Source organism: Elephas maximus, chromosome 20 (genome assembly GCF_024166365.1).
Source record: "Elephas maximus indicus isolate mEleMax1 chromosome 20, mEleMax1 primary haplotype, whole genome shotgun sequence".
In the NCBI taxonomy this organism is placed as follows: domain Eukaryota; kingdom Metazoa; phylum Chordata; class Mammalia; order Proboscidea; family Elephantidae; genus Elephas; species Elephas maximus.
The window spans coordinates 43,176,960-43,189,612 of NC_064838.1; the positions used below are offsets into that span (position 1 = coordinate 43,176,960).

Here is a 12,653-nt window from a genome sequence, read left to right on the forward strand (position 1 = left end):
AGCGGTAAGAAAGGCTTAGAGTTTTCAAGGCTAAATGCTGAAATTTCATTATTTGGCACCAAGAGGGAAAAAAGCAGGCTCAACACACTCAAAACTTAGACCGTGGAGAGGACAAGAGCAGAATAGCATTAGAAAGTAATGAAATCTGGGGCATATGTTATTTGCATCTTCAGTGAGAGAAAGCACGTTCTGAGCATGTCTGGGTTAGAGTGAAGGGTATGTGGAGACACGTTGCTGGAAGCAACAGAGACCAGGCCCAAAGTGGTGCAAATGAACAGGGATTTATTTTTCCCTGATGTGCTATGAAGCTAGGAGGTGGCGGTCCAGGGCTGGTCGCAGGGCACCACGGTGTTATCGATGCCCCTGGTTTCTTTTAGCTGCTCTATCACGCTGGAGAAGGGTATCATACTTGGCAAAGTAGAGGGTCAGTGAAAAAGAGGAAGACCCCGCAACGAGATGGATGGACACCGTGGCTGCAAAATGGGCTCGAGCATAGCAACAATTGTGAGGAAGGCGCAGGACTGGGCAGTGTTTCATTCTTTCGCACTTAGGGTCACTACGAGTCAGAACCGACTTAACGGCACCTAACAACAACAACGGCCGTACACGTCTTTAAGTTCACTGGCTGCTGCCAAATTTTCCTTCTAAGTGGTCATACCAGTCACTGCAGCCTTTGAAGAAGGGGCGTGGCGTAGACGACTGGTTCTCAAACTGTGGTCTGGGAATGCTGGCGGTTTCTGAGACTCTTTGATGGGCTCCTTGAAGTCAAAGCCAGTTTCCTAATAACTATTCGCCCCCCTTCTCTCACAATGCACAGTGGTATCTTCCAGACGTGATGTGGATGGCGTCACCGCTGTGACAGCTGGTGGCATGTGTGCTTACACATTCCTGTGCTTTAAAATCTCATTTTAATTTTGAATATGGCAAATATTGATAGAAAAAAAAAGCCAGCTGCCGTGGAGTGTCGCGACTCTGACTCCTGGCGACCCTAGGTGTGTCAGAGTAGAACTGTGCTCCGTAGTTTTTGGAAGCAGATCATCAGACCTTTCTTTCAAGGCACTTCTGGGTGGACTTGAACCACCAACTTTTCGGTTAGCAGTTGAGTGTGGTAACTGTTTGCACCACCCAGGGACTCCATTGATAGATAAAACTCCCACAAACAAAAGCTCTTTGGGGTCTTCGATAACTCTTGAGCATAAAGGGAGCCTGCCGGGAGACAGCCCTCATGTAGAGCCAGGTCAGCAGCCAGGGCTGGGGTGTGTTTAGAGACACTCCTAGGTGATGTCGCCTCATGGGTGCCTGCAGCAGTGCACGCCTTTTGCCTGCTCCTCCTTCCATGTCGGCTTCCTGGGATGCTGCAGAAGGGAACAAACCCCGTTTTGCTGACTACCTGGCCGTGTAGACCCTTGGAGGGGAGCCTGTACTCCGAGAACCATCTTCCTAGAAGTCACTCACATTCTCCGTTCATCTCAGGGACCTGGGATGGTGCTGAGGGTGTTTCTTATCTGGGGAACCGGGTGTCTCAGACCAGAAGGCTGCTGCTGAATCTGGGCAGAGCATTCTTTCCAGGCTGGGAAGCCAGCACCCTGCATAGAGAGGCAGCGCCGTGTGCAGGAAAGAAGTTGGGCAGCTGGAGTTCCAACCTGACTCTCCGCTCCTAGGAGTAACCCTGGGTGAGTCATTTTGCCATTTGGGTGTCAGCTTCCTCTTCTGTAAAATGGGAACAACAATGCCTTCTTCCCTATGGAGGATTAGCTGATGGGTAAAACACCCAGCACTCAGAAAATTCTTGAGAAATGGGAGTTCTCTAGAAAAGTTTGAGAACGTGGGTTATTTTGTAAATATCTGTGTGTGTTGTGGTGACAAATCACAACCAGCACGCTGCAATGCTGCTGCCAGCTGCTGGGCTGAAAGGGTCTTGAGGAAGCTGGTGATCTGCATGCAGGGTGGGGAAGACTTGGTGACAAAGCACTCCATCTAAAAACGATCTTTGGGTCCAAGGTGACCACAGGCTGTTTCAGTGGTCTAGAAAACAGGAAATGCAGGAAGGGTGGAAAGAAGGGGGCCATTTCACTTGGAAGTATCTAGAGGCAGTTGGGGGATATGACTTCTGTTTTGTATCTAATACACAACGTGAGGAGGCCTGTGGCCTGGCTTGGGGAAGGGTCGGCATCCCAGGGCTAGAGCTGATGGTGGTGGCGGCTCCATGGAGTGGGTCATATCCAAGGAGAAGAATCAGTGTTGAGCCGGGACCAGCGAGGGTGACATCACAGGGATTGATTCTGTTTCGTTCTCCAGATCTTCTCTGTGCTTGGTGTCTCCTTGCTGTCACCTCCCCAGAGGCCATCCCTGCCCACTCCAGGTAAGCAGCCCCCTTTGTTCATTTAGCAAAGCTCTGTGGTGCTTCCCCTGAGTGTGTGAGTGTCAGTGCAGGGGGAACAGCAGTGGAGTGATGTCCCAGTAGGAGGAGATAATAAGACAGCTACATAAGATACATAGCATGTTAAAACCCAAACCAAACTCACTGCCATCGAGTTGATTCTGACTCATAGTGACCCTATAAGACAGAGTAGAGCTGCCCCACAGAGTTTCCAAGGAGCACCTAGTAGATTCGAACTGCAGACCTTTCTGTTAACAGCTGTAGCTCTTAACCACTACACCACAAAGGTTTCCAGTAGCAGGTTAAGTAGTGACAAGTGTAAGGAGAAAACACACAGCAGGGAGGGGTGTGAAGTGTTGGGGCTCAGGCAAGTGGCGAGGGATGCTTAGAAGAAGGTGACTCGAGGCAGAGCCTGAGGCAGCGAGGAGGAGCCCGTGCAAGCACCCCGAGGAGAGCTCAGCCCCTGAGGCAGCAGCGATCAGTGGTGCCGTTTTCCCACGGGACCCTTCCCCTCCTCTGCCAGGATGGCTTGGTCTGTGTTGCCCCCTGCTCTCTTCTGGTGCCTAGACCATGGCCTGACACTTACTGGGTGCTCAGCTACCACTGGACAATTGAATAGGTGCTGCATGGGGGGCACCCGTGGCTAGAGGGCTCTGGCTTGGGGGCTAATTCCAACATTTCCCTGAGCAATGGCAGCAAAATCCTGGCAGCCAGGCCTGAGAGCCTGAGATCAGGGCAGGGCCATCTAGGTCACCACAGGGAGGTGAGATCTGGGGGCAGGCCAGGTTGCCCTATCTCACTGTCAGAGCTGATCTTCAGTGGGGCAGGTGACCTGGGGAGGAGACAGCTCCCCACTCAGGGGGTAGGCAGACCGGACCCTTCTCAGTGGACCACATAGAGCTTTGCTGTCTTTGTGGGTGTTTTTTTGGGCAATGGTTTCCATGATGATCGGATGCACCCCTATTACTCGTGCAGAGGTTCTTAATCAGGGGCTCCCAACGGGCTTCCAAAATGCTGTATGTGGGTCCCCTTTCGAGAGGGAGAGGATCTGTAGCTCTCATCATCTCAAAGGGGGTATGATTTAAAAAGTTTGCAAATCACTGTTTTGGGAGGCAGCAGAAAAACCTCATGCTTCCTAAGGGGCCTGGGGAGACTGGGGCATGAGAAGCCAGAGGGTGGGCCAGGTGGATGTTGGAAACCCCTTGAGAGTCTGAGCTGCCCTCCTGGAAGCCGGCAGCTGGCACCCCACCTTCCCTGTGATATTTATTAAAGGGGAGAGGCCTGCAGTGCCTGGGGGTAAACTTGATGTCCTGCCATTCCGCTTTGGGATGCTGCCTTCATACATGCCCCCTCCCAGAGCCTTGCGCTTGCTAACCCAGCAACCAAGGTCTGTAGAAGACCAGTGGTGACAGGGGCTCCAGGTAGGGGACGAAGCCCTTGATTCCAGGGTAACTGGGAGGCAGAAGGCCAGCTCCTTGTGAGTGTGGAGCCTCCTGGGCTTATCCCAAGTGGAAGGGATTAGGTGACAGGGCCCCGATTCCTTCACTGCCTCCGAATTTCTCCTTCACCCTTTGGCCTCAGAACTTCTGAGCAAGACGGAGCAGGAGATCTGTTTTGAGTCAGTGCGTCCCCATTCTCCTCCGGGCTTCAGTTTCCTCATTTATAAAACAGAGACGTGGGGTCTGATAGGGTCTCAGCTCCTCACAACTTTAAGGTTAGTTGTCTTTGGTCCCACATCCAACCATTAGATACTCATTCCTTTGGCATTCTGTGAAAATTCTCAGCCCAGGGCTGGTAAACAGAGGTTATTCAGTAAATGTATTTCGTGGACAGTTCTTAGTATTTTTTGGCTACCCAGCATCTGAACCCTATTTCTGTACTTGGGAAATCCCACCCCTGCCACCTTAGAAACCTTGGTGGTAGGTGGAGACCATTTCCAAAACAGAAGCTGAAAATGGGAGGTGCTTGCGTTCCCAGCCTCCCTTGCCGCTAGGGCCTGTGATGCAGCAGCAGAGGGCAGTATTGGCGGCAGCGGTGGTTGCTGTAGGTTGAGATCCTGATGCAGAAGTGGTGGCAGGGTATCTAGCGCTCAGGGTGGGAGCGGACCAGGCCTGATCTAGTGTTGCTCTGAGTGGCTTAGCTTCAAGTCGGGTTCTGTGAGCTCTCGGTACCCCCGTTCCCTCAATTTTGTTTTTATTTATCTTAATCATATTGATTGATTGAATCAGAAACACATTCATATAGTTCAAATTCAAAAGATACCCGGGTATTCATTAAAAGCCCCTGCTCCCTTTTGCCCCCCCTCCCCTTTTCATAACCTGGAGGCAACCAGTGTGGCGAGCTTTTTGTAAATCTTTCCAGATATGTTGTCCACATATATGAGCCTATAATTATTTGTCTTAATAAACTTCATTTTTTTTTCCAGATCAGCTTTTTTTTTTTTTTTTTTTTTAAGTCAGCCAGAGTCCACTCTGTTGTAGTTCAGAGCCTTGATTGATGCATTGTGAATTAAATTCTGTTAAGACAGTTATTCCTCATTGGAAGGGGCATCTGTTTATGAAATCCACATAAGAACAAGCTTCCCTTTGCCTTTGAGGGGCACTTAATTTATAAAGGACTCTCACATTGAAATCTGTGAAGCAAGTGAAGTGTGCCCATTTTACAGATGGTGAAACTGAGGCCTAAGGAGGGGAAAAGACCAGGCCAGTCCCCTGATTCCTGTTCCGGTGTGGGATCTGGAGCCTAGCTGAGGACCAGTCTGGTTTCTGCTAGGGTGAAGTCCTTCTGCCCACAGGGTACACTCTCTGTCACATGACCCTGCTGCCCTGGCCATGGGGTCTGGGTTGGGTAAGCATCTCTGAGTCTCCATCAGTTGGGGACAGTTCCCCAGTCATTCCTTGCCTTTCATAACTTGGATACTTTGACCACTGATGACAGTTATTTTATAGAAAGGCCTTCAACCTGGGCTTGTCCTAACAATTACATCAGGTTGTGTGTTTCTGGGATGCTATATTTTTCTCAGGAGCTCTGGTGGTACAGTGATTAAAATGTTTGTTTGCTAACCAAAAGGTTGGTGGTTTCAACCTACCGGTTGCTCTTCAGGAGAAAGATGTGGCAGTCTGCTCCCATGAAAGATTTATAGCCTTGGAAACCCTATAGAGCAGTCGAGTGCAGTGGGTTGGATTTTGATTTTCTTTTCACTGCTCCTCCCAGCTGGCCAAGAGGGTTGGTTTGCCTCAGTGTGGGTGTTGTTAACTCTGGCCACTTACTTCTGGAAGGCGGTGTCTGCCAGGCCTCTTCTTTGTACAGCTCTGAGACTATGTGTATATCCTGTTCTTTATCTGCTTTCTACCCGCTACCTGCTAGTTTTAGTCTCTTGATTCTTGCCTGCAACAATTGTTACCAAGGTGATTGCAGGCGGCAATTTTCCAGCTCCACCATTCATTCTTTCTACCTTTACAAGTTAGTGTCTAGTGGAAGAAATCCCTTTCTCTTCTATCATGTGCTTGTTTATTTATATCAGTGAAGGACTCATGGATTCCTATTTTATTCAGAGAAAAACAGGGACACTTTTGAGAGTGAAAGAGGGCACATTTCGTAATTACTTGGAGGCAGTAGGTATAAACCAGGCCTGTCCCTGGAAAACTTGGAGGTGTGTGCCTGCATGACATGCTCCATCCCCCAGCTAGCTTGCCACTTAGGAGAGAGCTGTCACTTCCCCTCCAAAGGGGTCCCTGCCACCAGCTCTGGAAGCCAGGCCTCCTGACATCTTCTACTTCTTACCCCGCATCCATTCTACACCAGATACCTCAAGCTACCATCCCTCTCACAGCTGCTACCCTGTCCACCTGCCGCCTTCTCTTCTCCAGACCAAGACTGTCATTCTGTCACTTTGCCGTCTATTGCCCTCTCCTGTCTGGGCAGAGCCAGAGAGATCTTGTGGAAATGGTTCTGTCACTTGGTTCCCTTCCACGGCGCTCCTTCCCAACGCCCCCGCCCCTGCCCTGCCTGGCCTAGAACCGTGCTCCCCTGTCTACACCCCAGCTATCCCAGTCTCTGTTCCTCCAACACTGAGCTTTCCAACCCTAACCTGTGGGCTGTAGACATTGAGGCTTGTAGATTGTTTATAGCTATAAAATAATCATTTTAAAACAATTCAAAACTGTACAACAGTTGAAATTATGTTTGAGTACCATTTTGGAACCTCTCTGTCCCTGTTCTAATTCCATGTTGACTCTGCCCTGCAGACTTGCTGCCTGCTGCTAGAGGGGCCACACGAGGCTGAGCCCCTTGTCCACCACCACCTGCCCTGGCAGCTTCTCATCCATGGTCACCGGTGAGCGCTGGAGGAGCCGATCAGTGAAAACGGTCCTTGGCCAGGGACTGCTTAGCCATCTCAAGCATGGAACCGGATCTACCGGTTTAATAAAAGTTATTTGGAAATTTAATGCAAGTCCAATATTGAATATCATCTTTAAATACTTTGCACTTTATTCTTCTTGTCATACTTTGCACTATGAAAGCAGTATCATGCTGTTTTCACCCTGCCTCATGTGGACGTCCCCTCCTGCCCTTCCTGCTCAGGCTTTTCTAGGGGGACAGTGGTGTGAAAAAGGTTGGGTTGTGCAGCCTGGGGATGCATGGAGTTCCTGCATTTGTCATGTTCTTCCCCTCCCTCCTGTAGTTAATTCCTATGCATCCTTCAGCCTCTGCTCAGCCGCCAGCCTCCCTTGACCAGTAAGGTCAGTGCCCCTGCTACGTGTACTCCACGAGAGCTGTTGTTGAACAGACATGAATACAGATCTTACTGTAAGGTACTTTACAGACCATAGCTCATTCAAGTCTCCCAACGGATGAATAGGGCAGGACTATTACTGTCCCTCTTTTATAGATGAGAAGACTGAGGCCCACAGGGGTTTAGTGACTTGGCCAAGCTCATCCATCTGGGAAGTGGTAGAGTGGAGATTCCAACCCAGACAGCGTGGCTCCAGGTCCACGCTCTTAGTCATCATATAATGTTGCCTTGTGGTACTTCCTGCACCACATTTGGTAAAGCTATATTTAGTTCTGGTATTAGTAGACTAGTGTGACCTCTGGTCACAAGGCCTGGCCCTGGGTAGGTGCTCAAAATATATTGGTTAAATAAATGAATGAATAAAAACAATCATTCTCCCTTTGCCTGATGAAAATATCCACCCCACTCCAAGTTCCCCTTTCAAGGAATAAAGGGAGCCCTGGTGGTGCAGTAGTTAAGCATTCGGCTGCTAAGTGAAAGGTAGGTGGTTTGAACCCACCAGCCTCTCTGTAGGAGAAGGATGTGGCAGTCTGCCTCCGTAAAGATAATAGCCTTGGAAACCCTATGGGGAAGTTCTATCCTGTTCTATAGGTTTGCTATGAGTTGGAATCGACTCGACAGCAATGGGGTTTTTGGTTTAAGGCTAGTGGTTTAAGCTCTAGACCAGGCCCACTGCCCAGGACACTGATGGATGATGGGTGCTCAGAGAGCAGAAGTCAGTCTCCCGGGCCGGCTAGAAGACAGGGAGGCCAATTCTGCCTGAAGGAGCCAGAGAAGGCTTCCCTGAGGATGTGACATTGGAATAGTTCTGAAGGATGAGTAGAAGTTCACTGAAGCACAGAAATCCAGACTGATGGGATCTGGGGTTGGAAGTATCACTGTGGTGAAGGCTCTGCCTCAGCTTCGAACAGCTCCCCATTCCTTCAGGTTGGGAGAGGCAAAGCAGAAAAATAGGAACAGCAACTGGGAAATGTACAGATGACCGTGTACCAGGAAAACAGTCTAATGTTTTCAGTTGTCCCTTCTGACAAACCATTTTGTGATTTTTAAAGGAAAGCAAGCCAAGCCTTGTTCCCTTGGACTGCTGTCACTTGAAATGGATTCTTTGGCCCCCAGTTCCCCTCCCCTCCTTGGGCAGAAAGCCTGTTCAGTTTCTGGGCATCTACTTTGAATCAGCAGCTGTCCTAGGGATGAGGCAACCCATCATAGCTTCTGGTTGCTGACAGGTGAGCAGAAATGGGCAGAGGCAGATGTATGGAAGGAGTGGAGGATTGAAGTGGTCCAGGAAGGGCTGAGAGTGAAAGTCCACTTAGACAGTGAGCCAGTATACAGGAGTAGGCCATGAGCTGGGGGCAGGGGATGGACACTGTGGCAGATGTGGTCTCTGCCCTGAGAAGCTTCTGCCCTTTGAGGGCATGGGGAGCAGGCTCAGCTCCAGAAGAGGTGCTGGCAGAGCTGGGGCAAAGATAGGGCAAGATGGACCAGCTCAACCCATGTGGGTCAGGTGGGATAGACTCCAACTCCTGAGTCCAGAGCTGGCCTGAGACTCTGGCTAGCCAGCAACAGCACTGTGGTCCCTTGGATGTAGTGACTGGTTCAGGGTGGGCATGTGGCTGTGGCCAATCCACTGGAGGGAATCCCAAGCTGTTGTCAGAGCTGCAGGAAGAAGAGGTGCTGGACCCTAATGAGACACTGGAGGCTGGAGCTGGTTGCGGGCTGTCTCTGCCAACATGTGGGAGCACCGACCTGAGGGAAGTGACTTAGGAAAGCAAGGTCACAAGACAGACTCTGAAGGGCCTTCCTTGTACACCTGCACCCAGAGGGCCTGAGGCTCTGGATGGATGCCCCTGCTGGTAAGCCAGGCTGGGCTGAGTGTCCGGACAAGGTGATGAAAGGATGGGGCAGAGGGAAGCCGGTGCAGCCCAGGAACCAGTGAGTTTCACCGAGAGGAGGAGAACTGGAATGCTCCAGTGTTTTCCTAGTTACTAAGCAGATGAAGGACAGCTCTTGTGGTTTTAGAGATGAGGGTGAGAGAAGGCACACACACCCATTTGTGCCAAGCCAGACAACAGATTTGCACAGGTACCTGCATGAATCTACAGACCACACACACACCAGAAACACACACACATGCACCATACACACGTTTTGAAAGATTTAAAAATGTGCCCCCAAAACAAAAAATTTACATGCCCTTTGAGCTAAGAAATTCTATTTCTGGGAAGCCACCGCCCTGAGCACAGAATTAAGGATGAGTGCCAAGACTTAGCTTCAAGGAATTTCCCTGCAGTGCAGTTTGTAATAATAAAAAGTTGGCAACCATCTAGACTTCAATAAGGGAGTGGTTAAATCCATTGTGGTAAGAGGACACAATGGCATGCTATCCAGCCCTTAAAACATGATGCAGAATTGTTTTTTTTAAGTGGACAGATGAGCTCACTTATTGTTACATGCCCCCCTCCCCCCCAAAAAAGTAGCTTGCAAAATAGTCTGAACAGTACATGCCCATTTGGGTAAAACAGAAGTCTGTATCAGCCTGGAAAAGGGACTGGAAAATTCACCCCAGGGGGTAACAGCGGTTGTTTCTAAGTTGGTGAGGTTGAAGTTCTCTTTCTGTTCCTGTGGGACTCAAGTCTGGCTTTGCAGATGAGAAAACAACAAACTTCATTTTGAAAGTGAAATTGAGTTCTACACCCTTCTACCCTCACAGGTATGAAAACAAAGTCTGTAAAAAGGTTGAGATTGTGATATTACCTATAATGGCATAAGGCTAGAAAAAAACCTCGATGCCTAGCAATAGGGATTTGATTAAAGAACTCCAGGTACAGCCATCAGATGGAATACTATGCAGCTGTTAAAAAGAGTGAGGAGGCACCGGATATTCCTGATTAGGAACAGTTTCCGAGGTACAGTAATTCAAAGACAAGTGCAGAGCAGTGCTTAAGGTGTATGACCTTTGTAGAGCAACACTTGTATGCATATTTAAACAGAAATATCTTTGGGAGGACCCCAGGACACTGATCGCAGTTCCCTCCCTAGGGAAGGGAACCACTGGTCTGGGATCAGGGTGGGGTGCGGAAGAGAGGCTTATTTGAGCCGAAAACTCTTATACCTTGAATTAAAACATTATTTACATGTGTTTCCTATTCCAAAGCATGAATTAAAAATAAAAAGAAAGCACAGATCTGCCTAGGTGAGCACATAACAAAGATGCCTAAACGTTCTGGCAAAAACATCTGCTCGTCCCAAACACACAAACACTGCCCACCCACCCACGTCCACGTGCGATGGACAAGGACTCAACGTGAGCCCTCCTCCCACACCCCCCCGCATCGCAATCCCACAGGTGGCCAAGGTCTCCCGTAGGCTGGGGTGGCGGAGAGGGGCGCAGGGCGTCTGGGAACGGTGGCAGTTTAGCGCTCTGCCTCTTTAATTCCCTCTGGCTGAAATGCCAATTTTCTGCTAGGCTGGCCTGGCTGCTACAGAATCACTTCTGCTAACAAACTGCACTGAAGAGCTGAGCAATTAGGCAATTAAACTGTTTTAAATTGAATTTAAAGCCCTGATATTTCTCTGGGAAGGCGGCCTCCTAGCCTCACCTCTGCCCTGTGTAGTGGGTGGGAGGGGAGAAGGGCTTAAGAGCAGGGGGTGATGAGAGTGCCTCTGTGGGGGCTGCTCAGGGCAGACTCCAGAGATGGACACCGGACCTGTGGCCCATAGGAGTGCAGCCCCTCCTGGCTGGTCCCTACACTCTAAAGTGCCAGCTAGAGTAGGCAGCAAAGACCTCTCTAAGGAGGTTACATTTGTGCTGAGAAGCTGAAGGATGGGAAGATGAACACATGAGAAGAGCTTTCCAGGTAAAGCAAACAGCAAGTGCAAAGGCCCTGAGGTGTGCTTAGGCTTGCCTTAATTTGGGCAAGAGAAAGCTAAAGCATGGAGTCAGAGAGACTAGGCGGGGCCTCCCTGCATGCTGGCACTGCTCCTACAATGCTCACAGCAACCTTGTGAAAGGGGATATCTTATCTGTATTGGCTCAGAGAGGGAACATCACCCAGCGCATCCGTTTAGAGCTGGGGTTGAGCCTTTTTACTAGAAGGCAGCTCTTGCTCCACTGGGCCGCTTACACTCCAGTGGGAGGACTCCTGACCTCGTGGAGGTCCCACTGCGGGTGACAATGGCCTGGGCAGTGTGTGCTATCAGCTTACTTGGTCCCTTGTTGTTGTTAGGTGCCGTTGAGTTGGTTCTGTCTCATAGCAACCCCAAATACAACAGAACGAAACACTGCCTGGTCCTGCAGCATCCTCACAATCATTGCTATGCTTGAGTCCATCGTTGCAGCCACTGTGTCAGTCCACCTCACTGAGGGTCTTCCTCTCTTTTGCTGACCCTCTACCAAGTATGACGTCCTTCTCCAGGGACCAGTCCCTCCTGATAACATGTCCAAAGTACGTGAGACGAAGCCTCACCATCCTTGCTTCTAAGGAGCATTGTGGCTGTACTTTTTCCAAGACAGATATTTTCGTTCTTCTGGCAGTCCATGGTATGTATATTCAATATTCTTCACCAGCACCATGATTCAAAGGCATCAATTCTTCTTCGGTCTTCCTTATTCATTGCCCAGCTTTCACATGGATATGAGAAATGCACACCCCTTGTACAAGTAGTAACTAGAGATCTTCATGAATCTCTAGTCCTCAATACACAGACTGAGATTTCCTCTTCTTGGTAATAACAGCCCCTTTTGTTTGGATGGCCCGGGGCAGGGGTCAAAGAGTGGCCACAGCAGACAGTGGCCAAAGGAGCTGGATGGCTCAGCCTGAGGAACAGCTCCAGATGGCCTGGTCTCCATGTGGCAGGCCAGCACGCAATTCCCCTGGCAGTGGGAGCCAGTGGGAAAGGGCAGGGCTGGGATGGAGATGCTATCCCTGGCTGTGAGGAGGGGCTTTTTCATGGCACCCTCTGACAACAGGATGGCTTTGTGCAGGGCGGTGAGCTTCCCGTCCTAGAGGTGCTGCAAAGCTGGCAGCCAGTTGAGAGAATCTCTTCCAGCTGCTGGCCCGGGGGGCTCCCGTGGGGATGTTGGTGACTCCTGCTTTAATAACTGGACAGGCAGTGTGGTGTGGGCCAAAGCTCATACTCTGGGTTTGCCATCTTGGCTCTCACCTGGGCAGGCCACTTCACCATTGTTATAGGTGAGAAATGGGATCTCAGTGTCATTTCCATTTCTCTTATTATGTGTGAAGCTGGTCATTTGCCATATACTTAGGGATCTTTTTTTTGGTAAACTATCTTTTTGTGTTCTCTGCCCATTTTTTTATTGGCTTTTTGGTCTTTTCTAGACTTCTAAGAGCTCTTTGTATATTAGCCAGATTAAACCAGGGGTTGGCAAACTGTGGCTAGTGGGCTAATTGGTAGGCTGCCTCTTTTTTGTTTTTGTAAATAAAGTTTTATTGGAACACAGCCATGCTCACTGACTGT

At 49.7% G+C, this 12,653-nt stretch overlaps 1 long non-coding RNA gene across 1 annotated transcript; it reads left to right on the top strand.

Annotated features, from left to right (window-relative positions):
* The first annotated feature begins 1,474 nt into the window (after positions 1-1,474).
* Positions 1,475-6,728, top strand: LOC126064101 (uncharacterized). The gene is made up of 4 exons (XR_007514446.1): positions 1,475-1,673; positions 2,299-2,362; positions 5,046-5,227; positions 6,628-6,728. It is a non-coding gene; the product is annotated as an uncharacterized LOC126064101 (long non-coding RNA).
* The last annotated feature ends 5,925 nt before the right edge of the window (positions 6,729-12,653 follow it).